Below are 24,546 nucleotides of genomic sequence, written 5' to 3'. Positions count from 1 at the left end.
TGTCCTGGACATCCACTTGGCAGATGGTAATTATAGTCAGGACACGCCTAATGACGACAGCACGGAGCGGCCTCTGTGCGGGACAGCAGGTTATTTTATGCTATGGAGCTGCAGTTTACTGTACGGAGCTGAAGTTTGCTGTACGGAGCTGAAGTTTACTGTATGGAGCTGAAGTTTACTGTATGGAGCTGAAGTTTACTGTACGGAGCTGAAGTGTACTGTACGGAGCTGAAGTTTACTGTACGGAGCTGCAGTTTACTGTATGGAGCTGCAGTTTACTGTATGGAGCTGAAGTTTACTGTATGGAGCTGAAGTTTACTGTACGGAGCTGAAGTTTACTGTACGGAGCTGAAGTTTGCTGTACGGAGCTGCAGTTTGCTGTACGGAGCTGAAGTTTGCTGTACGGAGCTGAAGTTTGCTGTATGGAGCTGAAGTTTACTGTATGGAGCTGAAGTTTACTGTATGGAGCTGCAGTTTACTGTATGGAGCTGAAGTTTTGGAGCTGCAGTTTACTGTATGGAGCTGAAGTTTACTGTACGGAGCTGAAGTTTACTGTATGGAGCTGAAGTTTGCTGTATGGAGCTGAAGTTTACTGTATGGAGCTGAAGTTTACTGTACGGAGCTGAAGTTTACTGTATGGAGCTGAAGTTTACTGTATGGAGCTGAAGTTTACTGTATGGAGCTGAAGTTTACTGTATGGAGCTGAAGTTTACTGTATGGAGCTGAAGTTTACTGTATGGAGCTGAAGTTTGCTGCTATGGAGCTGAAGTTTACTGTATGGAGCTGAAGTTTACTGTATGGAGCTGAAGTTTACTGCTATGGAGCTGAAGTTTGCTGTATGGAGCTGAAGTTTACTGCTATGGAGCTGAAGTTTAGTGTATGGAGCTGCAGTTTACTGTATGGAGCTGAAGGTTACTGTATGGAGCTGAAGGTTACTGTATGGAGCTGAAGTTTGCTGTACGGAGCTGAAGTTTACTGCTATGGAGCTGAAGTTTACTGTACGGAGCTGAAGTTTACTGTACGGAGCTGCAGTTTACTGTATGGAGCTGCAGTTTACTGTATGGAGCTGCAGTTTACTGTATGGAGCTGCAGTTTGCTGCTATGGAGCTGAAGTTTACTGTACGGAGCTGCAGTTTACTGTATGGAGCTGAAGTTTACTGTATGGAGCTGAAGTTTACTGTATGGAGCTGAAGTTTAGTGTATGGAGCTGAAGTTTAGTGTATGGAGCTGAAGTTTACTGCTATGGAGCTGAAGTTTAGTGTATGGAGCTGAAGTTTAGTGTATGGAGCTGAAGTTTACTGTATGGAGCTGAAGTTCACTGCTGTGGAGCTGAAGTTCACTGCTGTGGAGCTGAAGTTTACTGCTATGGAGCTGAAGTTTACTGTATGGAGCTGAAGTTTAGTGTATGGAGCTGAAGTTTACTGTATGGAGCTGAAGTTTACTGTATGGAGCTGAAGTTTACTGTATGGAGTTGAAGTTCACTGCTATGGAACTGAAGTTTACTGTATGGAGCTGAAGTTTGCTGCTGTGGAGCTGAAGTTTGCTGCTATGGAGCTGAAGTTTGCTGCTATGGAGCTGAAGTTTACTGTATGGAGCTGAAGTTTGCTGTATGGAGCTGAAGTTTACTGTATGGAGCTGAAGTTTACTGTATGGAGCTGAAGTTTGCTGCTATGGTGAGGCGGTGCCTTGGCCAGCGTGCCAGAGAACCGGGGGAGAGGATGGAATTCCTTCCTTCTGTCTACCCTCGCCTCCTCATCACTGCTCCACGGCATTCTCCCAGGCTCAAAAATTTAGCCCTCCAATTTCATCTATTTTCCCCATTTATATCCATTTAGTTACCGAATCCTGTGTGTGTGTCTTTTTTGATCCTCATCTGAGGATATGTTTTTCATTGATTTTTAGAGAGAGTCCCACTCAAGAAAATCCCGAAGAGAAACAAGATGTTTCCACTGGTCCTTAGCCAGGGGTTTGATACTGTTAAGCGACTTCTGTACATATGTCGGGACAAGGCAGGGATGTGGCTGGTAAGAGCTGGTGAGGGGAGCCGGCGTGGGCCAGCAGGCGGCCTCGGGCAGCGGCTCTGCTCCATCGGATGGGGACCAGAGACCCGCTGCTTAGGCTGGCCCCACCCTCTGCAAGAACAAGACGCACAGGCTTCTGTAGGTGCAGCTGCCTGCCCGCCACCTGGACCCAAGGAGGCCTGGTGTTTCAGTTGGCATGCGGCACAGGAAGAGCCCCAATCGCAGCTGCAGGTCTGCATGTTAGAGGAGTTGGCACCAATGTTGGGAGTTGCTGGGCAGCACCAGCAGAGCCTGTTATGATAATCGCTGGAGACGCAGAGAAGTCCTGCTCCACCGACAACGCAGGGGAAGAGACACCCTTCCTGGGCTGCGGGAAACCGAAGTCGACCCCAACCCAAGAGGCTCCGCGAGAGACGGGAGAAGCACCTCACAGGAAGGGGACGATGTCCTTTCCCGGGGGGGGAGCGCTGGGCCTGGGGGCAGGACGCTTCTCCACGGAGGGGCGTGGGCCCGGTGGTTTGAGAAGCCGCACACACAGGAGGCACCCAAGTCTGGGGTCCATCGGATACTTTGTCCAAAGCTGCTCACTTCCAGGGGTGATCAGAGAGATAGCACAGAAAGATGGAAGGAACATTAGATTCAAGTGCAGAGCATTCGATTTGTGTTCTAGGAACTGGCAGGAACCACAGCGAGCTACAAAATCTTGGATCAGCTTCGCTGCTGCCGCCTGTGCGGGCCTCGGGGAGAGACAGGAGTGGGCGCTGAGGAGGGCGGCGCCTCCTCCCTCGCCAATGCCATGGGGCACCCCGGGATCGATGCTGGAGAAGGCGGAGGAGGGCCAGGAACCCTGACCCGGGATCCCTCCTACCCCCAGCACCCTCAGGCGACCGCAGGGTACGTAAGGAAAACCATCCAGGTTAAAAAGCATCCATTCGATGCGGTGGGCACGTGGCACCTGCTTTATGATTTTATTATTCTTTGAACTCTGCTATATTTTCACAAATAAGATAAAGAAGCTCTAACTAGGTCAGTCCATTTCTTCGGGTATTTACGTATCTGCCACCTGCTCAGAAAGGGCTTCGGGCGGCAGCCTGTCCCAGCAGAGGAAGCAGGGGGACTCAGCCCCTCCCGGCAAGTACACATCCAGCTCTCACCATCTGCCCTGAGCTGGGCCCTGGTGCAGCCACTGACCTGCTATGTGGGCAGCTTCCACGTGAGGGTCCCACTGCAAAGAATCACACAACACTCTGAGGACCTCCGGGGAACCAAACCTCGCCTAGTGAGTCCCTCGCAGGCAGGAGGCCATCAGCGTGAGGACACAGCGCTTGCAGGGCCCTCTGCCTTCAGTGAGGACGGACACCTGTACGGACAGACACCTGTACGGACAGACCGTGAGGACTGCAGAGGCAGGGAGGGCTGGCCAGGTGGGAACCGGCAGGGGCAGGTGGGGGTGCGGGGAGCAAAGAGGAGGCCGCAGGGCAGGGGGGTCAGGAACAATCGTGTGCTGAACCAGAGGCCAAGGACACCCTGCCTCTCTCCCAGGACAGCACCCTGTCCACAGGCTAAGGCACAGCTGGCAGCAGGAGGCTGGCCGCAGGCTGGCCGCGGGTCGTTCACGGAGTCCTCGGGCCCCTGGCAGGGCCAGGCCTGTGTGGGAGGCGGAGAAGAGACCCGGTCCTTAGGGCTGGAAGAAGTCACCAGGATCAGATGTCAGTGACCTGGGTAAGGAGGCTGAGGGGACACAGGTTGGGTAGGGTTACTGACACCTCTTAAAATAGACCGCGGTTTCAGAGGGCCTGAAAAACGAGAGAAAGGGCTCGGCAGAACAGGGTAGGTGGGAGGCAGGACACAGAGACAGACCTGTCGCCGGAGAGGACAGCGAGCTCCGCTCTTCAGCAGGGAACCGCCGTGACCCTAAGAAGCAGAGGCAAACAGAACCCACAAAGTATTCTCAGGCTGCGTGGCGCCTCAGGACCCGACAGAGCCTGCGCGGATGACCTCTAAACCCCGCAGCTCTGCCCCAGCCCTCGGAGGTGCTGGAGGAGGGACGTGAAGCAGAGGAGAGGTTAGCCAGGGTTTAGCTCATTGTATGAGGAGGGATCAGGGAGGTGCCGGTGACAACCACGGGACAGGAGCTAGAGTTACACCAGGCGTTCAGGTAACTAACTATAAGATGACGGGGCGGGCCCCAGGGGGAGTGAACACAAAACAAGTCCACTCAGGTGAGAGAGTTATAGGATAATAGGCCAGTGTTTGTTTAAAGGAGGGAAAGAAGGAAAAAGAGATTGTCTGGTCTGGCTATTACCTACTTGGGTGACACTAGTTTGAGTCTCTCTTCCTTTATGTTTGGTTAAAACTTTTATTACGGAAACTTCCAAATCTATTCAAAAGTAGCCAGAGCAGTATAATAAGCCACCACGCACCCATGACCTCAGCTTTAATAATAATCAACATTTTGCCCTGGCTGGTTTGGCTCAGTGGATGGAGCGTCAGCCTGCAGACTGAAGGGTCCCGGGTTCGATTCCGGTCAAGGGCACATGCCTGGGTTGAGGCCTCGATCCCCAGTAGAAGGCATGCGGATCGATGATTCTCTCTCAACATTGATGTTTCTCTCTCTCCCTCTCCCATTCCTCTCTGAAATCAATAAAAAAATATATTTAAAAAAATCAACATTTTGCTAATATTGTTTCATTTGATCCACTTTTTAAAGGGATTTTAAGGCAAATCCCAAACATCCTACCTTTACCTCTGAGGCCGCTCCAGCTCCAGGCTCCCACAGCCTGAGCTGAGCTCTCACCTGCGGGGAGCAGATCGGACCAGTGGACTCACTGCCTCCCACCAGCTGCCTAAGGTCTAAGAAAGCCAACTTAAATATTGACTTAGTGTGGCCAACCAGCCTGGCATTTAATTGTCATGTAAGAAAAAGTCCATGTATTCAAACTGCAAATACGTATATAGAGTTCCCAATCTATGTCAACACAGAAAAAACAATCATGTCCTAATGAGGCTTCCATATTGTCAAGTTTTTGGATCCGAAAGCAAAGCACACTCTGGATGTCACCTGACTCACCTAAGGTCAGAGACCACGGGAACAAGGATCACAGCCTAGTTTCACAAAGCAGTTGGTATCCCCTAAACCCGTGGTCGGCAAACTGCGGCTCGCGAGCCACATGCGGCTCTTTGGCCCCTTGAGTGTGGCTCTTCCACAAAATACCACGGCCTGGGAGAGTCTATTTTGAAGAAGTGGCGTTAGAAGAAGTTTAAGTTTAAAAAATTGGGCTCTCAAAAGGAATTTCAATCGTTGTCCTGTTGATATTTGGCTCTGTTGACTGATGAGTTTGCCGACCACTGCCCTAAACTGACAAACTGAGTCTTCTTGGAAAAATAGCAGAGGAGGTAATTTTCTGATTCCCTAAACTTTTGACAATGCACCCAAAATAATAAGTAAAATGCATTCCTAATATATAAGTGCATTTACATAGAAACTATGCATATATATTTCTATAAAATATAAATCTAAAAAGCTAAAAAATAAGGATCTACAGAAATCCTAGTATATCCACCGTGCACTCTAATGGATGGTCTAATGAGCCGCCCAGGAACAGGTTGGGGGCACCCCCCCTCACTATGGGGATGGCCCCCCATCTCCTGAGCAGTACCTGCAACCTCTCTGATCACTGGCCTGGCTAGTCTCGGGCAGCTCCCAGCCACGGGCATAATAAACAGAACCGCTAACTGGGCGGGCGGCAGCGTTCTCCATCGGGAGGGCACGAAGCTTCGGCATCGCCCCAGGATGGAGCGGAGAGTGCAGGACACTGCCTGTGACTGTCACCGGCCCACGTGGCCTGCGGCTGCTCTGGGGGAAGGAGAACCGTGGCCCTGGGGCCACAGCAGCCTCAGGGCTGGCCCCATCTGCGGTGTGCCCGGGGGACCCCACAGCGCCAGCCCTGCCTCAGGGCTGAGCATCGTCAGATTGCCTGAACGCTAGAGAGGCCCTGGCCTCGGCGGCGCTCAGCTCTGACTCGTGTCAGCAGAGAGCCGACCGGCCCTGTCCTCGCGGTCCAGCCTGTTCCTGGGCGGCTCAGCCACACCCTCCGGATCTTGGTGCCATCCTCGGTGAGGTGGCTGGTTGGACTGCGAGGTCCCCGCCAGCTCCTCACCTGGGCCATCTGGGAAGCCGAATGAGGAACAATGTGGGCAATTGTCCTACGGGGAGAACAAACAGCTGTGGAGGTCCGGAAACAAGGTGTGATTCTAAGTACGAATACCAGGTCATCGAAGACCACGGTACAGATATGTAAGCTAATCGAGAACTTGACACTGATCTCCTCCCCCCTCCCCTGCCCCCACCCCCCCCACCCACACATCCCACACCACCTGCGGCTCCAGCAGAACTGAAGGCCATGGGGCACAGGCTCTGCTCTGGAGACCTAAGCTTGCCCGGCATGGCCATACACAAACAGGACCTAAGCTTGCCCGGCATGGCCATACACGACCAGGATGGCGACACAGAATGAGAGGGAGAAGTGGGCAGTATCCGGCAGTTTGGTACAGAGCGCGAGTTAATGTACGTTTCTGCCAGCGACCCTTCTAGCGACTACCAGAATGTTTCCGGTCTCAAGCGACCAGCCGCCGGTACCGAGTCCTCCCCGGCATGAAGGCCCCACGTGACATGCTGCTGAAGACCGAGGCCCGGCCTCCCCCTAGCCCCGGACCATGACGAGGGGTAGCCGGAGCCCGGAGGGTGGCGGGGCGTTGAACTGGGGAAACAAGATATGCACCCCTGAAAAGTCCAATGCAGGACAGAGGGAGGGGGGCATCCAGCAATGGGAAGAACGGCCAATGCCCAGATCAGGGCTCGGGAGACCCTCTGCAGGCCAGGCACGAACCACCCCCTGCCTCACCCCCTCGCCCCCCTTTCTGAATTAGGGCTGCGGCCATTTTCTGGCCGGTCCGGGAGTATTTCAGCACTGTCACCACTGTGCTTGCTGGGCCCCCCGCTGAATGTCGGCCTAGGGGTCCAGGGAGTGACCTGGAGTCTGAGGACAGTGAGTGGCTCCAGGCAAGTGCCTCTGAGGCGCAGGGCCATGAGGAACGGGGGAGGGGGAGGAACGTCCCTGCTGACGGTCAAGGTGGGCACGCAGGGCCCGGGAGGCCCTTCCAGGACACAGACAGGCTGGGGGGGGGGGGTAGATAGACCCCCTGGGGTGCAGAGGCCTTGGCTGGCCTTGTGCTGGAGACTCCGTGCTCAAAGGCCCCAGGATGTGGTGGTTTGGGAAGCAAGGGAAACAGCAGGTTGGACTAAACTCTAGAAGCCCCGACCGCCAAGCTCATTGAAGACGGGGGGCCTCACAGGAGCCCTGGACGGCTCTGCAGAGGGGGTATCTGACCGGAGCTCTGCGTGGAAAAGGCACCCCCTCCCCCTTTCTTACTGAGGGCCTTTGCTGGAGGTGACAGACCCTGGACCAGGATGGCGACACAGAATGAGAGGGAGAAGCGGGCGTGTGTCCGGCAGTTTGGTACAGAGCGCGAGTTAGAATAAGCAGAACCTGCTGACTGACTGGATGTCGGGGCACAAATACAGATAACGCCACGGTCCAGCCAGTCCTCAGACAGTCACCGGGCTCAGGAACAAACTCCGCCGTGTCCTGCCCGCGGGGACACGGCTGTGTCAGACGGGAGTGCCCCCGTGTCTGTGCGGCCTGGGACTCCCAGCCCCTCGCCCCCTCCAACCACCGCAGCCCGCCTTCACTTATTTTATACATTGGGGTTCTGCTGAAAATGGTTCTGGGGGAAAGCGGCCATACCACCCTGCCTGCAAACCCTGGGCCTTCTCCATCCCAGTCTCTCATCTACTACACGTTTTCAGCATGATTTAGGACTTGTTCAGAAGGTCTGTTTCTGGTAAAAAAAAAAAAAAACAAAAAACAACCTACCCCAAGGGAGGCAGCAGAAAGCAATCCCATGTTCAAGGTGGGACAATCTCCTACGTAAGTGAGCGACGCTCCTCCGTCCCTGCTAAGCCGGGGTCCCTGTTCCCACCCACGTGCTCTCTCCCTCCGCACACGATGCGTTCATCACCAGTCTCCACTGTCCCCCGGCCTCACAGGACCAACTCCCAGGGCAGGCCCAGCCCTTCACTCTTGAGCTCCCCCGAAAGTAAGCCGTGTGTAGCAGGTCTTGTCACTCACAGAACCGAGCTGAGCCACCTCTGTGGTCGTTCACCCCCGTCTCTGGTCCAAGACAGAGTGCAACTGAGACGGGACAAATCAAGGAGCAGCGACACGGAGGAAGCAGCAGCCCGGCCTCAGTCACGCCACCTGCTGGCTCACCGGGAAGAACCAGGCAATCAGGAGCGCTGGCCCTGAAGCCGGACAGCCGGGGTTCAACCTGGGTGGGGTGATTTGACCTCTGCACCTGTTCTTTTCCCTTTTGAAAAGGATGGGTAACAGTGGGACCCACCGACAGGGCCGAGTCCCTGCATGAGCGCCTCGGAAGCCCTGCGGACAGTGCCCGGTACGGCTGGTGTTATCACCACCTGCCCCGTCCCGGGCTGCCCAGGCTCGGCCCAGGCCACCATGTCGGTCAGCTGAGGGAGAAACCAGTTCCTGCAGCAACTTGCCCTTTTTGGTTAATAAAATAAAGAACATATTCAGCGCACATCAGCCTTATGTATAGGGACATGGCTCCCTCAACAAACCCGAGGGCCACGGGCCAGAGCTGTGCAAGTGGACAGATAACACACGTGTCAGAAATCCCTCCCGGGATGAGGACACGGTGCAAAAGGCAGTTCCCAGGGGGCCCTCACTTCTTACCACTTATCTTTCCAAACCACGAAATCTTTATTTTAACAGCTTTTGACTAGAACTCAGGAACCCTATAGTTCATTAAAACCATTCATTAATAAAAATAATGTTCAAAACAGTCAATTTCAACAGTTTTAAAGCAGAAGGTGCCCTAATTTCTAAAAGATACATTAAAACATAAAAAAAAATATTCACAATACACTTTAGGCCATTAAAATTAAATTATCAAAAATTTTATCTTCAACATAAAATATATGTTTTAAATTTTAAAAAATATATTTAGAGAAACAAAAAGGAAATACACAGAAATGTTAATAGTATTGAATCTCTTTAAGACCTTAATTTTACAGTTCCCCAATTTTCTATCATAAGCATAGATTCCTATTATAATGTAAGTATGTACTATAAAATTATATGTTATATATAGCTTTTCTGAGGCAAATGGTTTTGATTTAGATAATGGAGAGCTTTCGCATTTTTATTTAAAACGTGAAGAGAAGACTGGCAACTAATTCACGGAGAGCATTAGCCCGGATCCCTAGACTGAGCCACGGGTTCTGAGACCTCAGGTTCTGGAGACAGGACGTGTGCCTCCAGCCGAATGTCTTCCGGGGAGGCAGGCAGCACAGGGGAGTGGGGTCCTCACCCCACCGACGTCTCTGTCCCAAGTACATGCCCTCCATCCCTCCTGCCAGCCACGTCACCAGGAACGCTCCATCCCATTTCTCCCCTCTAACTCCACAAAGGTCACACCCGACGGAATACGGTGCCGTCTCCAACACACTCAGGAACTTCTACCTACCAGGATGTGAAAAGGCAGAAAAATGGCCGTAACTAAGATTTTGCGCTGCGGTATACTTCTCTTGTCACTATGGTATGAGCGGTTGTTGCAAAGTACGTGTCACCTCGGCCTTCCACAACCCAAACTTTACGAGTTGGCATTCGGCATGCCGGGTAAGGAATCGCAGATACAATGACAATCTCAGAGTCCTGGCCACAGACACTGATAACATTGCCTCCACGTACAGTTCATCAAGTCCAGTAAGTTACAGCTTCAGGGCTTGTATTTCTTCCAAAGCCCTCAGAAGCCCCTCAAGCACTAGAATGTGGACACTCAACCACCAGCAGCTTCGGATCGGCCCTGTCCGCTGAGACCTGGTCTCCAGGCGTGAGTGTCAAAGTGACCCCGTGTGTTTGTCTGACCGCCAGTGGGACTACAGTGTGTAGTAAAGACTCTGGCACCTTCCACCTACCACCTGACGAACCACAGCCTGTCGGGGAGTAAGGCCTGAACGGCCTTAGGATGCCAACCGTTTTGAGTTGCCTTAAGAACAACAACCATGTTCTTTTGTATTTTGTAACACATTTCTCTGATTCATGGCATCCTCCTAGGGGGACCATTCCTAAAACATGGTGAATGCAGTCTAACTCAACAGGATTTGGTCAGAAGAGACAGTAAATGCAAAAGAATAATGGACAAAATTATCCCTCTCTCTTAAGGTTATAGAGTATCAACATCTAGAAATTACCCCTATCCCTATAGTCTTGCTCTTTCCAGAAAAGTGAGACGTGAAGGGGGAGAGATGGGGAAATTCCGGGCTGTAATGACAAAGCCATGTGATCTTTCCCCAAGCCCTCCTCAAACACACAGACGTTGTCCACAAGACAGCGACATCAACATGAAAGACGTGGCAAGACCTGGGCCTTAACCGTGACACTGTGGCCAGCTGGTTCACTTTCAGTTATTCCAAGCTTCATCCAAAAGCAGACACAGCCATGGAAACTCTGCCTGTGCGGTAGAACTAGACACCTGTCCCCCTGCATATGTCACGACTATCTATCCCTTAAATGCCAAAATCTAAAAAGCCAAGGGATTTCTCTTTAGTCGGGCTGCCTGTAATAATAATAAAAATAGGCATTAATAGAGACAGGAAGAAAATATACCAAAATATTTATAACTCTGGGGGAAGGTTGATTTTCTTTTTCTTTTTTTAAAAAGTCTTTTCTGTTTACTAAGTGCAGAAAATAGAGGTCTATAGTCTATGGTCTATAATATATCTATATTATTTTAAGGGAGGGAGGTGAGGTGTGCTGCTTTTAAGGATTATTTTTTTCTAATCCAGAATTTTAGCTCCTGAAAGACGTTAGCCTAATGCACATTAGTCTTTTCACAAATGAGGAGCCAAGATACAGGCTGGGAAGGGCCTCTCCCAGTTGAGTCAGGACAAGACAACCACACTAAGGGGAAGGGAAGCGGGGTTCCTTTAAAAAGCTTCCCCCCGCCCCCCCTTCTCAAGCACACCCAAAGCAGACTGTCAACTCCAACCTTAAGTTTTCAGCCACTCTAACCGGCCACCTCCACCTCCACCTGCAGAATCAACCAGAAGGCTGGCTTTGTGTTTAGGAATAATTGTTTACACTGGGAACACAGAGGCGAAATCTGTGTCCGAAACCGTGAGATTTAACCCGCTTCTCTCACGCTATGCACAGGTCCGTAAATAAAGGGAAGGGTACTGACAGCGGGCGGGGGCACTTCGGACAGTTCTGCCCCCAAAGGACCTTAAAAGTCTTAACTTTGGGAGACAACGGGCACTTGTACAATAGTCGTAATTAAGCGCCATAACCTTGAACGTGAGTGGGTGGGAAGGGGTTCGCGATGACACCCGATTGCCCCGGCACCTGTCTCTAGGTTTCAGCACCGTTCGCTCAAGTCATCCATCAGCACGCTCCGTCCACGATGCCGTGGAGCAGACATCATCTCTGCTTGTTAGTTAATTAAAAATAAAAAAAAAAAGCCAGACTCCTTAAATCAATGACCCCCTCAGGGCTGGGCGCAGAGGCTTCCCGCACTCCTCCGAGACACCGAGACACCGCGAGGTGCTGCACATGGCAGCCGGTCTGGGTGCTGCGTGGGACCCTCCGCAGGCGCTCCTCGCGGGCCGTCAGCCGCGGCGGGAGAGGCGGGCAGTCCCGCGCTTCCCTGCGCGGCTGGAGCGCATCCGCTGGTGCAGGAGGGATGGCGTGGCCGAGGGACCCCCGATATCTGCCTCTCGGGATCTACTCCCTGAGTCTGAAGCTCAGGCTCGTCCAGGCCGGGCCGGTCCCCGCCGCCGCACAAACAAGGGGCCGGACCCGCGGCGCACGTCACCGGACCCCACGGTGAACCGGCGCCTCGCCCGTGCGGGCATCCCCGCCTCAGGCACCGGAGGCGGCGGCGGCGGCTCCGGCGGCACCGAGGCCTCCGCAGCTGCGGGCAGGGCAGCCGCCGGGCAGAGGCCGTAAAAGCGGAACGTCCCGACGAACCGAGCGGCTGCTCACGCGCCTCCGCTGCGGCCGCCGTCGCTCGGGCTCGGGCCGGCGGGGCAGCCGGGAGCCCGGCACCTCCGCGGAGCCCGCGGGCGCCGCAGCGGGAACGCACGCAGCTCCCGGCGGCGGGAGCACTCACCTCCTCGGCTGGCCCGGCCGCTACGCCGCCGGCTGTCACCGCAGACCACTGGCTGCCCCGCGCCTGCTCCGGATGCTATTTAAAGGCGCCGCCGTCACCTCTGCGCGCTGGCTGCGCACCAGCCTCTGCTGCCGCGGGGGCGGGGCTGCTGCTGCTGCGCGAGCCGCGCCCGCCCCGCCCCTGGCCCCGCCCCTCAGGCCCCGCCCCGCCGCGCTCCCACTCAGGCCCCGCCCCCCCGCGCGCCCGCTTTCCCACGTAGGCGCGCGGGTGTCGCGCAGGCAGCCAGCGTGCGGCCGGCGGGAGGGTGCGGGGAACGGGCGGGCGGATGCGCTCGAGTCCCCTGAACTTGCCTGATTGCGTAAGGAATCCGAGGAAGGGCAAAGGGCAATGGTGGTGCCTGAGCACGGGAGCCCCGCCAGCTCTGGGGTCTGCTGGTCCGCGGGCCCCGGAGAGCTCTTTCGCATCTTCACCCACCAGGGCGTGCCCTACTGACTTCTGCAGAAGGGGCCCTGACGGCCCCAGAGCTCTCCTTTCCTATTTTCTTTGGCACCCACGTGCCCGACCCCTTTTAACCCGATTTCACCACATTCCCCACAGGGTTTTGACACAGCCGCTGGCCAGGAGGACTGGTCTGGACTTCTGCAACGCCCTGGACATGAAGCAACCCTGGGCGATTTATCAGCGGGGTATAGTTAGAGCTGGAGACATTGCTCAAGAGCAGTATTCATCCTCCAAGTGCCTGGGGTCCCTCCACCCTCCTCTTCCTGGCTGTGAGGTTTTCAGGGGTTCTACGTCCATGCGATACCTACTTGGGGGTTTTCAGAGGCCAACGCAATGTATTTTCAGGCTGGTATCCCAAATGTGATTGTTCCTCTCGGCGCCTGAGGCCTGCTAGTAGCCTTACCCGCTAATCACGGGGGTCCCAGTCCCAGTGATGCTTGTGCCCAGCATCGGGCGGAGGGCTGTTATCTAGTACACTTTGAATCTGAGTCTTTTTTTTTTTTTTTTTTTTATTTTATTGATTTATTGCAGTGAGGAAGAGAGAGGGATAGAGTTAGAAACATCGATCAGCTGCCTCTTGCACGCCCCCTACTGGGGATGTGCCCGCAACCAAGGTACATGCCCTTGACCGGAATCGAACCTGGGACCTTTCAGTCCGCAGGCCGACGCTCTATCCACTGAGCCAAACCGGTTTCGGCTGAATCTGAGTCTTGAGAGGAATTCTTGTTATAATAAACGCCTCTGGTAATGACAGATACCATTTATTGAAACCCTTCACTCACATTATCTTACTGAATCTTCATAATCTTATGAAGTAGGTGCTGTCATCATCCCCCTTTTACAGATGAGAAAACTGAGGCACGGAAAGGTTGAATGCTAGTGAGGGCAAAGCTACACTTGGAACTCAGGCAACCTGCCTCCAGAGCATGCACATAGAAAATAACCACGAAAATATATTTGTGTTTCAAAATAAAAGCAATAGTGAACTGTAAAATAAGTATAATAAAGTTTTTAAATTTTTTCTTATCTATAATAATAAAAGCGTAATATGTAAATTGGCCGAATGGCCCAACAGCGGAACGACTGTCTGGACAACCTTCTGGATGTTGCCGCAGCTGCGAAGGCCTACTCTTGCACAGATTTCGTGCATCGGGCCTCTAGTGATGAATAAAAAAGAAAACATATTGCCTTGGTATAAGTGGTTTAGCAGGTTCAGTCAACTATGGATTAAAAATATTCCGGGGGAATAAAGTCATGTTGCTGATGTGTACTGTGTAGATAGGCCTAAAATGGGTGCATCTGTACTGAACCTGTACATACTTTTTTTCTTGTCATTATTCCCTAAATAATACAGCATAATAACTATTTCCATAGCATTTACATTGCATTAGGTATTATCAGTCATCTAGAGGTGACTTAAAGTGTATGAGAGGATGTGTGCAGGTTATATGCAAACACCATGCCATTTGAGCATCGCAGATTTTGGTATCCTCAGTGGAAACAACCCCCCCACTGGTACCTGGGGATGACTGTGCTCACAGAGGCCACAAGCACACTCAAGTTGGCTCCACCCTGCAATACACCAAGGGCTTTCCCTGGCTCTCCTCACCTCTCCAGAACATCTGGACGTGGTGGCAGTAATTGTTTCCTCCGCAGTGTGCTGGCACCGTGGTGCCGTGAACGTGAGGGCAGCCCACACTCCAATGGCCTCTGTAACAGCTGTGTTCTTCTAGATCCCCTTCTCAATTGAGATAGTCCAGATCTAGACTCATCCATTAAAAGAAGAAATGGACTCCCCTTCCATTTTGATTGGTTTCCACTTGGCTAATCCTTGGTTTCTCTGCCAGGTCTCTTTCTCCCCACCCAGGATTTCATCATTTTAGCCTCTCCTTTTTCCTCCTCTCCAACCAGTCCTTCAGCCTGGTGCCTCCTCAGGCACTTCCCCCCAGTTCTGTGCTGGATCAGTGTGCTGGGGCGGCCATGACAAAGGACCACAGACTGGGTGGCTTAAACACAGAAAAGTATTGTCGCACAAGTTCTGGAGTCTGCAAGTTCAAAATCAAGGTGTGAACAGCGGGGGTGCCTTCGGAAGGCGGTGTGGGAAGCATCTGTTCCAGGCCTTTCTTTTGGGCTTGGGAATGGTCATCTTCTCCCTATGTCTCCTCACATGGTTTCCCCTCTGCGTGTGTCTGTGTCCAAATTTCTCCTTATATGGACACAATAGTCATATTGTATTAGGGTTCACCCTAATGACCGCATTTTAACTTGACTACCTCTGTAAAGACTCTATCTCCAAATAAAACCCCATTCTGAGGGACTGGGGGTTATGACTTCAACATATAAATCTGGACGGGAGGGGGACACAATTCAACTCATAACATGTGACAATCATCACCGGCTCTCCCCCCTTCCCTCTCCCCCCTCCAAAACACGTTTCTCCCAAACGCGTGCCTCTCCCTGGGTTCAGCCCTCAGTGCCGGTGGTCGGCAGCTCTAGAGTGGGAAAGGCACACAACCAGGCATCACAACTGGGTTCCGTCCCCTCTGGCAGAGCCGTCCTGACATTGGGGGCAACCTCATTCCCCAGAAGCTCGGGTCCTCTTCCGGAAATAGAGGGCTAGACTAAATAGTTTCTCGGGTTCCTTTCAGCCTAACACTTTAAAAACACACATGTTTCTCCCTCATTATTTCAAAACTAGAGGCCTGGTGCACGAAATTCGTAAATGGGTAGGGTCCCTGGCCCTGGCCAGCGACCAGGGCCGATCAGGTTTCCCGCCTCCCCGCCACCTCCTTCCCTCGCCACGCACATGCCACTGCTGCTGCTGGTTGCCCACCATGTTCCGTGCCACCCCCTGGTGGTCAGTGCATGTCATAGTGAGAGATCGAACTCACGGTCGAACTCCCGAGGGGACACTTTGCATATTAGCCTTTTATATATACAGAAGTTTCACAGTTTGAAGGGCTGTCCTGTGACCATCAGACAGAGGGTATGATGGGAGGCAGTACTGCATAGTGGTTAAGAACACAGGTTTGCCCTGGCTGGTTTGGCTCAGTGGATAGAGCGTCGGCCTGGGGACTGAAGGGTCCCAGGTTCGATTCCGGTCAAGGGCTTGTACCTTGGTTGCAGGCACATCCCCAGTAGGAGGGTGTGCAGGAGGCAGTTGGTTCTCTCTTCGATGTTTCTAACTCTCTATCCCTCTCCCTTCCTCTCTGTAAAAAATCAATAAAATATATTTAAAAAAAAAAGAACACAGGTTTGGGAGTTGAGCTACTTTGCAGTAAGCCCCACTTCATCCTCTGTAAGACAGGGATAATAGTTTTGGTATTATTATAATAATAGTCTTATTCCTATAATAATAACCTAACACAGAAGGGTGTTGCAAGGACCGACAGCCCAAGGCCTCAGTGTTCTCATTAATCAAGGTTCCAGACTCCATAATTGGGGATTCCGTTGTGGGGACTTGGAAAGAAGTAGGAGACTTAAACCCTTTCCCTCCTTTCTTTTCTCCAAGCATCTCGTTAGCCAAGCGAACCAGAGCCGATTGATTGGAGGCTGCAGTGGAACAAATTTCCTAATGGAAGTTTGAGTCTCTTTTTAAGTTGCTCTCACCCCAATAGGTTTTTGGCTTGATTAAAATTTTGTGGCTAATTCTGGCTAGATCCAAATCTACATCTGCCTGAAACTGATTGATCGATCTAGAGAAGCTAAAGAGAGTCAAAGTCCTTTTGGGGACAAGCTGAGGGGCAGGTTGACAATGGTCTTGTCTCAAAAGCTCCCACTTGTGATTGCCAACTGCAAAGTTGTGATTATTATTGATCTCCTACACCCATTGCTTTTGAGCATGGCCATCTGAAGTAGAGCTGCATCAATTAATAATGACAAATGTGCTTTTTTTTTTTAAAATATATATTTTATTGATTTTTTACAGAGAGGAAGAGAGAGGGATAGAGAGTTAGAAACATCGATGAGAGAGAAACATCGATCAGCTGCCTCTTGCACACCCCCCCACTGGGGATGTGCCCGCAACCAAGGCACATGCCCTTGACCGGAATCGAACCTGGGACCCTTGAGTCCGCAGGCCGACGCTCTGTCCACTGAGCCAAACCGGTTTCGGCGACAAATGTGCTTTTAATTCCAGATCTTGGTAAGTGGATGATTAAAGAAAGGGTTGGCATCAATGGCTGGGTGTTTGTCACTCAATCTGTTTTGAGGCTCCGTCTACATTAGACAGATACCCGTCTCTCCCATGAAGCTGTAGTGCCTGCTAATCTTCATACACCCCCACTTCCCTGCAAGTCCTAGTATAGTATTTACACATTGTAGGCACTTGGTTTGTGAATTGGACACATTTTTCTAACTATTCACATGTGATCAATGGCAACAAAGGGTGGAGCCAGGTTTTGTGGCATCTGAAGTTCACACAATTTAGGGGACCTCTTTAAGAACATTACAAATATAAAGTTGGATACAAACCAGATTTTTTAGAATGAAAACAGAAATATAGTAAAATACAAATTTTAGAAGTTTATAACACCATAAATTTCACAAAATCCAGAAAAATAACCTTAAAAACTATTAATAAATTATTAATTCTTTTCTCCTACCTTTGTAATAATTTTTACACCCTACCTTTTGGCTGCATACTCACTAATTGCTTCTTTACATTATATTTCTCATAAACTTTATTAAAGGACAGTTTTAGATTTACAGAAAAATTGCAGTTTTCATAAACTCCATGCCCAATTTCAGCTTTCATTAACATCTCATATTAGTATGGTACATTTGTTACAATGAATGAGCCAGTATTGATACATTTTTATAACTGAAGTTTATGCTTTGTTCAGATTTCCTTAGTTTTTACCTAATATCCTTTCCTGCTCCCTACCAGGGCACTCTATTACATTCTGTTGTCAAAACTCCTTAGACTCCTCTGGGCTGTGACAATTTGTCAGCTTATCCTTGTTTTGGGGAAGCTTGACCGCTTAGAAGGGTACCTACTGGTCATTTAATTTTGCAGAATGTCCTAATGGGGTTTGACTGATGTTCTTCTCATGATAAGCCTGGGGTATGGATTTTTGGGAGGAAGACATTTTTACAATTTTCTATAGAGAGAAGAGAAGGAAAATGCATTCTTTCCTTCCATAGGGTTGATGGAATTTTTTTAATTGACAGTTTTGATAAGACATTGATGAGAACTAAATCCATTGCTTTTCACTGTAAATAAGTGCTGATCAGAAGAATTTTCAATAGTATAACTTCTGACTATGTACCTTTCATCCCAGTTTCTCTTTTACTCCCCACATACTTCCAGATGCCTTAGGACAGGCTGATAAGGAGATATGACTATGGGCCCTCTGGACATAAGATGCTGGGGAGTTGAGAGAGAGTCGAGAGGTAGTTCTGGGGACATGGGAAGTTAGAAATATACATGCAAGAACTGGAAAGCCCATAAATATATCTCCCCGATCCCAAAGTAATATATTCCCAACTCCAGTTCCCTTAGCTGGGTTCTAAAAATGAGCTGGCCATTTTAGCACTACCAAGGGGGATGGTGATAGAGGGGACTTGGAGCAGAGAATGGCAACAGATAAACTTATTACAGCTAAATTATCTTTTGCAAATTTTGTGGAAACATTTATGTGAATACGTGGCTAGAACCTTCGGTGAACGAGGGCCCTAATGAAGCTATGTTAGCATCCATAGTCGGCAGGACTCTTTCAGCATTATTGTACTACTGCTCAGATTTGCTACTATAGCTCTCAGATGTCCAGCAATAAGGAAGAAGGATATTTCCACCAAAAGAACACTTTTCTGTAAGTACTGATGATTATCAGATGGTCTTCTCTACTTAAGCTATGGTCCTTCCTTCTCCCACATCCTTTTTCTTTTTTAAGTGCACTTGATCCACTGACTTCATTAACTTTATGATGGAGTCCATGAGTTCTCCCAGCCTCACTGGTTGGGCCCTCTCCCAGCATGCAGTGCTGCTCCAGCATAGTTGCTGGATAAAGTCAGGGATTCCAGAATTCATCCTGCTCCCCCACAACACCTGACTTCCTGTGTCCTGAGGTGATATGACTTTATTTAGTGGATGTTGAATATCCTATATAATAAACGTGTAATATGCAAATCAACTGAACAGCCGAATAGCTGAACGACCATCCAGGACCACGCTATGACACCCACTGGCGCCAGGCCAGCTAAGGCAGGTGCGATGGGATTGGTTGAGAGCCTGGCCATCGCCCCATGATCACCCCGCAGAGGGAGGCCCAGGCCACCGATCAGTGGGCTGCAGCAGGTGGGCAGGGCCTCCCTCTGCGAGGGAAGCCCGGGTCCAGGGTGCCAGTGGCTGGAGGGAAGCCAGTGCCAGCAGCTGGGGGAAGGAAGGCCTACTCTTGCACAAATTTCATGCATCAGGCCTCTAGTAAATTATAAGTACCCCAGCCTTCCAATTCAACTAGCTTCTCAATGTCAACCAGTAAAATTCAAACTCTTTACGAGAATTTTTAGGATGTCCTTCATTACCTGTTCCTGCTTTCCTCACCAGCCACCTCTCCAGCCACACCCTCTCCAGCCAGATAGAACTACCTGCAGATTAAGAGCAAAGGCCTGGAGTCAGATTGCTTGGATTCGCATTCCAACCTTACAGGTTATAGACCTAGGGAAAGAAGCCCTCTAATCCCTAGCTTTCTTACCTGCCAAGTGTGTACAATATTGTATTGCATCCAATCTAAATCACAACCAATTGCAAGATGCACCATTATTTTATGTATCCCTGAGAAAGAAAATAAATTCTGCCCTTCAAAATAGTAAGACATCATCAATGGGAAGATGCACCCTAGATTGATTAGCTTTTACTGCATAAAAAAATCACCTTAAAACTTAGTGGCTTAAAACAACAGTCACTTATTAATTTGTGATTCTCTAGGTTAACACTTGGGCTGGGTTCAGCTGGGCGGTTCCTCTGCTGGTCTCTCCTGCAGCTGGCCACCTGGGGAATAAGCAGGGGCCAGATGGTGTGGGGATGGCCTCACATGTTTGATGGCTGTCAGGCTATTTGCTGGGGTCCCTTAGTTCGCTTCTGCATGGCCACTCTGGTAAGCTAGTTCAAGTGCATTCAAATGGTGATTCAGCAGCTCCACACTCAGCCAAGGAGACAAGTCCCAATGTACAAATGCTTTTCAAACCGCTTCCTGCATCATGTTTGCTGCTGCTCCATTGTCCAAAGCAAGCCACAGGACCAAGTCAAAAATCTGTGTGGGAAAGGACTACCCAAGGACATAGATACAATGAGAGGAACTATGATGGCCACATTATTCACAATCCATGACACATCCTGATTCCAAAGATGTTGAAATCTGAAAAATATGCTTCTAAAAACTATACTAAATATAGTAATAGTGATGGATGTCAACTATACTTCTTATGGTGATCATTTTGTAATATATACATACATCGAATCCTTATGTTGTATACCTGAAACTAATATAATGTTATATGTCAATTATATATAAAAATTTTTTTAAAGGAGAGAAGGAACATATTAGCTATAGGAAACAGAGTTTAAAAATATTTACATTGCCCTAGCTGGTTTGGCTCAGTGGATAGAGCATCTGCCCTGGGACTGAAGGGTCCCAGGTTCAATTCCGGTCAAGAGCACATACTGGAGGTAGGAGCCCTTGCAGGATCCATCCCTGGCCCTGGTTGGGGTGCATGCAGGAGGCAACCAATCGATGTCTCTCTCACATCGATGTTTCTCTTTGTCTCTCCCCCTCCAAAAATAGTCAATGGAAAAATATCCTCCAGTGAGGATTACAACAACAAAAAGGAAAGAATATTTACTTTGTTTGTAGCTCTAGCTTATAAAGATGGGAAAGATTAGAGCATCAATACGGGAGACGCTGAAAATAAAATAGGAACAGGGATTGTTGGTGGAGGGAGGGCCAAGGATGGAAGAGATAGGAGGCATATATTCCTGGAAACAGGTTAAGCCATTAGCTTCTAGCAGAGGGAAAAGGCTTTTTCTAGAACTTGAGGGAAAGAGGTATAAGTAGATGCAGAGAAAATATGAAGGTAGTAGAGTTGACAGAGAAAAGAATCCTGCCCTCCACTGTTATGACTAAAGCAAATCAAAGAGTATATATGCACAACGCCTTTCCCTCTCCCCACTTCCTTCAGAGACAACCGGCCTGGAGTCCTTCTGCTTTCACAGAAGAAAGGATATTTTCACAGGAAAAAATAATGCTCTGTGAGTTTTAGCCAAGGAAATAGCTCCTTGGTCAATCTGAAAACAGGCAAGACTGTCAGGTTCAGTGGACAACAATGGTGTGCATTTCTTTCCGGAAGGAGTTTCTACGCTTGAGCATTCCCGGCAGGTCCCCCGTGTGAGCCCTCCATACATGTTATTGAGTCAGCAGGGTTTATAGAACCGAAGCTCCCAATTCATACTCACCACTGCTCTGACAAACCAGGACTCTCGCGTTTAAAACCTGGCGTCTCACTTTAAACAGTTTAGGATGACAAGATGAAAAATCTCACCAAAAAAGTTCTTTTCAAAGTATTGAAATATTAACCACATCCCCATCTTCTGAGCATGGTGCTATCTTTTCGTTTAATAATCACTCAGCTGAACAAACAGAGGAATACATAAGCTGATACTTTTGAAAGTATGTTTTCTGCTTATTAGAAGAAAACCAGAATTTCTCAAAAAACAAAATCCTATATCTGGTTCCTTAATAAGCACTGGAATAGATAAGGCCACACAGGTAGATGATGATAGATAATTAGATGGATGGATGGATGGATGGATGGATACTCCCGAGTATGGTAGGCCCTTTTGGAATCACGTGCCTTCTTCTATCCCAAAAAGGACCACTATGTACAAAAAAGAAAAGAAAAAGGTCACAAACAAAGTCACTCTGAGAGATGTCTGCAAAGCCCTTAGCACAGTGCCTGGCCCTGAGTGGATGCTCTGTAAATACTATCATTTTCACTTCTATTTGGAAAGCCTTTGCATCCATATTTATGCTTCTTTCTAACTGCAACGCTGTGATTTCTTATTTACCCACCAAAACCTAACTCAGGCATCACTTTCTCCAGAAGGCGCGGGCGCGCGCGCGCGTACACACACACACACACACACACACACACACACACACACACACACACCTTGTTGCTTCTAGAGCTATGCTGCCCAAGTTCTGTGACCCATTATTGTCCTTCTGACAAAGACTCAAATAAACTTTACTGTAGAAGAAGGTTTCGTATCTGCATTTAACAGATATGCTTCAATGGAGCACACAACTGAGGGTGGAAACAGGCGGTGGTCAGCCGAAGCACACCAGCCTGCAGGCAAGTCCTCCTGCACCGCAGGCGGCAATCACTCTATTCTCCGGCCCTGAGTGTGGGGTCCTGAGCCAGGCGGGCCTAGGCCGGCACTGTCACTGTGATCAGATGGGTAAGCAGTCTTTGTCACCGTGATTAAGTGAACAAATAAGGACCTATGATCCCATTGGACCTAATGTTTTAAAACTTTTGATATGTTTGACAAACTTTCCTAAATTCAAAAATTAGTCTTTCTTAACCTGAAAGTAACTTTCAGGATATTTATAAGGATCCCTGAAACATTTCAAAGAATGTCTCTTCCTCTCTGTAAAAGAGGGGAAATAAACTAATTAAGTCTATTTGATAAGTTAAAATTATATGGAAAGCACTGTCAAATAAAAGTAACAATTGTATTATATTCATATGCACATATTACTGTTATTAAGAGAGATATTATAAGAATTGTATAAAATTTCTAAGAATCTACAATGTCCTCATAAAATGTTTTTATTTGCAATTAGAGTTACACTAAAATATGTGTTGAGAAAAACAAATCTGTCATTTGCATTGTAATCCTGTCTTTAACCGTCATTCCAAGTCTGTCATTTATAGAGTCACTGTCTTACTCTGATACCATATTTTCCAGCGTATAAGACGACTGGGCGTATAAGATTTTCCTGGGTTAAAAAGTCGTCTTATATGCCAGAAAATACGGTATTTCCATCTTAGAGGTGAAGTGACTTGTGCTCAAAGCTGCATAGATATTTACTGTATTTTCCGGCGTATAAGACGACTTTTTAACCCAGGAAAATCTTATACGCCCAGTTGTCTTATACGCCGGAAAATACGGTACTTTTGGCAAAAATGTTTCATCCTCAGAGAGACTGGTGGAGAGGACTCTGACACTTACTCTAAAATACAGGTTTCTGAGCAATTTTCATGTCATATCATTGAACTGAGTAGGACTTTTCAAAAGTCTAAGGAAAAATTGGATTCATAAATCTGCTAACAAAAAAAAAAATCAAGATAAATAAGAGTTAATGACATGGGCCTGAAAGAGCAAAAAGATGTTTGGTCTGAAGGCTAAGCTCTACCCTCCATAGCGCAGTGCTGAGGAGACACAAAGAGAGGGGCTATCAGGAAGCCTGAGAAGAGAAACACCAAAGAATGGGGAGAAGAGTCTCCAGGGCGCAGTCCCTGCTTATCCACTGGGCAGAGCGGGACAGACCCCAGCTAACGCACTTTCCAATGGGATGAAACAAAAATGAAGAGAAAGTGGCACAATGGGCAGCCAGAGTCCGTGCCCAGGGAGACACGGGGGTATTAAAAGTTACTTGAACAGGAAAGAGAAAAAAGAAAGTGTCGAAGAGGCTGGTTACCAAAGTCTGCTTTGTTGGAGATGGCTTTACTTGAAAACCACCTAAATATGAAAGATTCCCTAGCCCATGTAACACACCCTGCACTGAAGGCCACCTTTTGCCTGCCAGCATTTTAAGTAAAGAAGAACCTCTCATCCCCACTTTATACAACTTCGGGTGTTATTAGCAAAGGTACTGTCATCAAGGTAAATGTGAGCGAGTTGGGCCTTGTGATGTGAAAATATGCCTGTTACCAGCAATCCTGAAAATGATGGATGCATAAATGCCGTCTTACTGGTTTGACAGCAAGTAACTCCTTATAATTATTGAAGACTGTGCACCAATCAGGAAAGCTCCTTTACTGTGGTGATTCCGAGTACTATCTCACAGCTTACATGTCTGCAGCCATTAAAATGGCCCAGTTTACAAAGAAAGTAAAAAGAAGCGGATGAAGTTAATTTTAATATGTTATTGAACCCAGTGTGTCCAAAAATAATATTTCAACATGTAATCCATATCAAAACTTTAGAGAGATGTTTTGCATTCTTTTTTTTAACTTGGTCTCCAAAATCCAATTTGTATTTTACACATACAGCACATCTCAATTCAGACTAACAATATTTCAAGTGTTCAACAGCCCCATGTGGCTCTTGGACGAGACAATCTAAAGGGTGTTGTACAACTTTGCTTCTTGAGGTGCAAACCCATCCCCTCTGCCCCACTGGTCATCTCAAGACACTGGGGACTATTTGGAGCTCCCGGGAGCTGGAAAATGGTGAAGTGGAAACTCTGAGGATCACAGCCCCAGAGCCCAGTATCCGTCCACACAACCTGAGGGCCAGCAAAGGCCCTGATGATGTAGGTGCCATCATCGCCCAGATCGGCATCCAGCTGTCCTCAGCCACACCTGGGTTAATTAGGGATCCACTAGAGGATAATTGCTGTGTGCTTCTAAAATGAGAGCACCGCCACCATGGTAAATAAGTTTACTGGCAAAGTTTAAAAAAAGTTGGTGTTCGGTGAACCAAGTTGTCTCAATCCCAGAGTCTTCCTAGATGCCCCCGTTGCCCTCTTGCCCTGACGTGTGATAG

The 24,546-nt window shown here is 49.0% G+C and overlaps 1 protein-coding gene and 1 pseudogene across 4 annotated transcripts in view; one reads left to right on the top strand and one right to left on the bottom strand.

The window, feature by feature from the left end:
- Positions 1 to 12,354, bottom strand: part of ACSL1 (acyl-CoA synthetase long chain family member 1) — a 64,185-nt gene extending 51,831 nt beyond the window's left edge. For all 4 annotated transcript variants that reach the window (XM_054720140.1, XM_054720137.1, XM_054720139.1 and 1 more), the window contains exon 1: positions 12,273 to 12,354. The gene's annotated coding sequence lies outside the window, so the exon portion shown is untranslated. The remainder of the gene's footprint in view (positions 1 to 12,272) is intronic.
- On the top strand, positions 1,507 to 23,758 carry LOC103295471 (ribosome biogenesis protein NSA2 homolog; annotated as a pseudogene).
- Positions 23,759 to 24,546: the final 788 nt, after the last annotated feature.

The sequence above is a fragment of the Eptesicus fuscus genome, chromosome 8 (assembly GCF_027574615.1).
Source record: "Eptesicus fuscus isolate TK198812 chromosome 8, DD_ASM_mEF_20220401, whole genome shotgun sequence".
Lineage (NCBI taxonomy): Eukaryota > Metazoa > Chordata > Mammalia > Chiroptera > Vespertilionidae > Eptesicus > Eptesicus fuscus.
This window is presented reverse-complemented; position numbering and strand designations above follow the sequence as displayed.